This window comes from Nycticebus coucang, chromosome 1 (genome assembly GCF_027406575.1).
Source record: "Nycticebus coucang isolate mNycCou1 chromosome 1, mNycCou1.pri, whole genome shotgun sequence".
NCBI classification, from domain to species: Eukaryota; Metazoa; Chordata; class Mammalia; order Primates; family Lorisidae; genus Nycticebus; species Nycticebus coucang.
In genome coordinates, this window is record NC_069780.1 from 164,748,300 (window position 1) to 164,753,184 (window position 4,885).

Sequence of the window (4,885 nt, forward strand, 5' to 3'; positions counted from 1 at the left end):
TTGCCAGGCCAATCAGGATCTGTGAGGTCTCAGTTGCAAAACCAAGAAAGCTAAGGCAGCTTACTCATCAGCAGCCATAGAAAACACCAGGATTTTAAATTTTATTTCCTAAAAATAACTTTTGTTATAGGATGTTTTTCTGACAATAGTCTTAATAATACATTAGCCAAGCATGGTAGCATGTGCCTTATAGTCTCAGCTACTCAGGAAGCTAACGTAGGAGGATCTCTTGAGCACAGGAGCTCAAGGTCAGCCTGGACATAACAGTGAGACACTGCCTCTAAATAAAAATGTTTATTGAAGAAATGCAAAAAAAATACAGGAAAACACAAAGGAAACAAAATCACCAGTAATCTAAGCACCTGAATATAGTCACTGGTTGCATACTGTTACGTATCCTCATTTTTTACATATGTGTATATAAATTTTCCAGCAGGGGAACATAATATGTAGCATTGTTTTATAACATTTTTCAACTTAATATTGTAATACTTCTCTTCATCATCCCATGTCTTTAATTGCCTTGTCTTTAGGGTTTGTACAGTGCCCACGCATACATACGTATATGTATATAGAGAGAATATAGAGCTCACAATGTATTTGGCACAATTTATATTTATATTCTTATATATGCACATACATGTGCATACACAGACCAAAATATATTTAAAGGAGATTGTATAACTTGGTCATTATTCACAAAATGCCACTGTCTATGTCTGTTTGATCAGACTGAAAATAAAATTAAAATTTTTTTTTTATTTTTACACATTTTTAGCATTTAAAAATGAAAAGGTGAATGATTTCTTTCATTCATAAACTAAAAAGAAAATCAGGGTATTCATATCCTCCAAAACAATTTTATGTCTACATAATTGACATATTTTGTCCAATAAATAGTTCGCTGAGTGTAATCCTATCGGGTCTAAGAAGTAAATGGCATTTCTTAATCTTTGCAGGTGATGATTCATTTGAAATCAACAAATGTTCACAGAGCAGATAACCAGTGATATTCCTGCTCATCAAACTGGAGCCTTTCCTCATTCAGTCACGCAGGCGGGGGCGGCCAAGAGCCTCTAGATTAACAACAAAAAAAAATGGTACTAATAACACACCAAAATGTTTCAAGGCAGAAGGGGTGTTTTAGAAGTGGTTTTTCAGTTCAACATTCTTTCAACAGTTCAGTCAGCTTCTCGTAAAATTAATAGTAAATACTTTTTTAAGGAGTGTGTGTGTGCTGGTATTTTGGTGTGATTTGTTTTGTGTTACTGAAATATGCTACCCTGGAAAATGCTCAGCTGTAAATGCCATTCTTTATAAACATGAGCTGAGCTGCTGAGGCATGGCTTTGCCGTTCCCTTTGAACTGCAGTTTTTTGCCTTCTCGCCACAGAGCAAGTGTCTGGTAATAAGAAATAGAGAGGCAAAGGCCATAAGTTGCAGTAGAAACAGAAGCTCTCCCAGTAGGCAGGGCTGGTTGACGGGGATCATTAGTTCCCTTGTGCCAGGGACTGTGCTTGGAGCTTTTACCTTTTACTACCATTTAGAACTCTCTCCTCCACTTTTTTTGGGGGGGGAGTCTGTGTCTTGCTATGTTGCCCAGCCTGATCTTGAACTCCTGGCCTCAAGTGATCCACCTGCCTCAGCATCTCAGGTAGATGGGATTACAGCCCATCTGTATGTGTGCCACCATGACTGGCTTCAGCAGCCCTTTAAAGTATTACTAGCCCAATTATTAATAGTAGAAAACTGAGAATCAAACCATTCAAGTGTCTTCCCTAAAGTCACACCTCCGTCAGGTGGCAAAACTGAAATGGGAATTAGATCTTCTCATTCTCTAGGAAATACAGTAGAAAGTCCATAGCTGACCACCTCCCTACACTGGCCACCTCTGTAAGTTGACCTAACTTGCATAGATTAGACATGCCACAGGTACATATCAGTACAGTGGACCTCGTTCCTTAATTGACCATCTCTGTACGTTGACCAGTTTGTTACAGTCCTTTGGGTGGTCAATGTACAGAAGTTCTACTCTATTTCTTTTCCAAATAATCTGCCCCTCCTCCTTGGAGGGATAGGAACAGAGACCCCCCACTGTTTCACTTTGCTGGAATATACTGAGGCCATTCTGCCACCTGGTCAAATCTGGTAACTTTCAAAATGATTTTGCAGTTTCCACACTTGACAGCATCAGCTAGTGACCAGCTCCTGTTTTCCTTAAAGGTCATGACCTGGGTTAGACAACCCTAGAGGAACAAGCCAACATTTTCTTAACAGCAACCTAGACTTTGGGACTAAGAGTTGAAAAATGAACAAGTGTGTGTGTATATGTGTGTGTGTGTGTCACTTGTGTGTGTGCATGATGGACATGAAGCAGTGGTGGGTATGACCTGGGAGCAAAGACTTCTGGGGGCTTCAAAGCTGAAATGTGCCACAGACCCTCCTGACATTTCCCCAGGCTTCCCTGACATGTGTATATCCACCTCCTTCCCACATCATCTGTTTCATATGTAAGCACCTCTGCAAAAATCACATGATTTTCTGCAGGGCTATTATAGCTACTCTAAGGGTCTAAAATGCTTTCTGAATCAAATTGTTTCTGGGAATGAACTCCAGCTTTAGTCAGGCAAGAGAGGCTGCTAGGTCAGGTAGGGTTGGAATGCAGTTTCTCAGGGGATGGGACCATGTCAGCTGCTCCCTATCAGCACAATGCACCCCACCCCCCAAATAAGTACACACACCAGAGTTTCCTCTATTGCACGCAGGTATGTTTTTTAGTCAAAGAGGAAACCACTAGGAGCTTGTATGACAGGCTGGACCAATGAACTGCTGCTCATCTCACCTGGTCCCACTGCATTTCTAGTGAGGAAAGACCTTGGAAAATGCACCAAACACCTGTCATGGACAGTCACAGGCTTTCAGGGGAGCTTTTAACTCTTTCAATTACTGTGGGCATCTAAGTGCACCCCGCCCAGCACTACTAGCCCACAAGTGCTCAGAGACATTTGTTCAACAATTAATGTGGCGGCTTGTGGGTCCACACCATCTGGAGGCTTCATAGAAAGGCAAAATCTCAGGCCTGACACCAAAATCTGCACTTGAGAAAATTCCAGGTGGTTCGCATGAGCATAAAAGTTCAGCTCCAAACTCCAGAGAAGGAATTGTGAATCCTGGTTGCACGTCAGAATCACCTGGAGAGGTAGACCAACAGATGTGGCCCCCATTAGATTTGGCTTCATTTTTCCGGGGTGTAGCCCAGGTAAGGTTATATCTTAAAAGCTCCCCAGGTAGGGGTGCCAAACTTAGCAAATGAAAACACAGATCATTCAGTGAAATTTGAATTTCAGATAAACAACAAATAATTTTTATCGTACACAGAAATTCTATGCACATTCTATGCAATATTTGGGACATCCATTAAGAAATTACTTATGTTTATCTGAAATTTAACTGGGTATCCTCTATTTTATTTGGCAGGTGATCCCAATGAACATCTAGGGTTAAGAACCTCTGCTCTTTGACACCTGCACTCAAATGTTTACCACAGCACAATTCACAATGGCAAAAATGTGGAAATGACCTAAGTGCCCTTCAGTTCATGAGTAGATAAACACACACATACATACACACACCATGGCGTACCACTCAGACATAAAAAGAAGTGAAATAGCGTCATTTGTCGCAACATGAAGGGAAATGGAGGCCATTACAGGCAAACATCTGACTTACAGTGAGGCCCCAAGTTACAAACATCCGACTACCATATGACTCACACTTATGAATGAAAGCTATTACAGGTAAAAGGTAATTATACCTGTTCCAACTTACATATGAATTCAAGTTAAGAACAAAGTACAGAACCTATCTTGTTTGTAACCAGGAACTGCCTGTATCCTAAATGAAGTATCTTAGGAATGGAAAATCAAACGCCATATGTCTACACTAATTGATGAGTACACCTGGGTGCAAAGTGATACAAAGGACACCAGAAACTAAGAAGAGGAGAGAGCAGGAGGTCGGGTGTCAGATAAAACTTACCTCTGTCGGCTAAAACTTACCTCTTGGGTACAATGAACATTATTCTGGTGATGAGCTCAACTAAAAGCCCCAACTTAAGCATTATACAAGATGTTCATGTAACAGACGTGAACTCCCTTAATTAATATTTCAAATTGTTTTTTAAAAAACACCTCTGCTCTAAATAAGGCCTACTGTTTTGCAAATATTCATCCTGGAATTTCCTGAATGATTCTGATTTGAAATATTCCCTCCCAAGGTGATCATGACCTTTCTCACCAAGAAAAATTATGCCTTCTAGTAATCCCAGGGGGTGGAGAAATAGAGGTACCAGGTAACTTGCACATATACAATATTTCCTGTATTTAATAATTTTGTCCTGTGTTGTATATTCACTTTTCCAGGACTCCCTAAATGTCCCATATTTTGCTATTGTTTGAATAAATTATAAAAATGTGGTGTTAATGCTATTTTTCAAATGTAATTAGGTGCCTGATATTTTTATTTGATAACTCTGGCAGCTCTATGGAGAAAGCACTCTACTAAAATCCTGGAGAATTTATCCTGAGAAATTTGTCCTCCTAGATTTAGTACTTGCCTCAACCTCTTAAAGTTTTTTACTCCAGACCTCTGAACTTCAGCAGGTTAAGTCTGCAGGAAAAACATGGCTGCTCTAATAGCCAAGAATTTCAGTTCGTTCTTTGCTGTTCCTGTTATTTAGGTTGAATTTAATAGTTTGGCCTTTATTTCACTTATATATCACACATGGGATAAATCAATATTGACAGACATTTGTTACTAATAAAATGATCCCAAACATTTTAGTATTTTCTTACTTATATTATTTGGAAAATAATAAAATTAAGGCA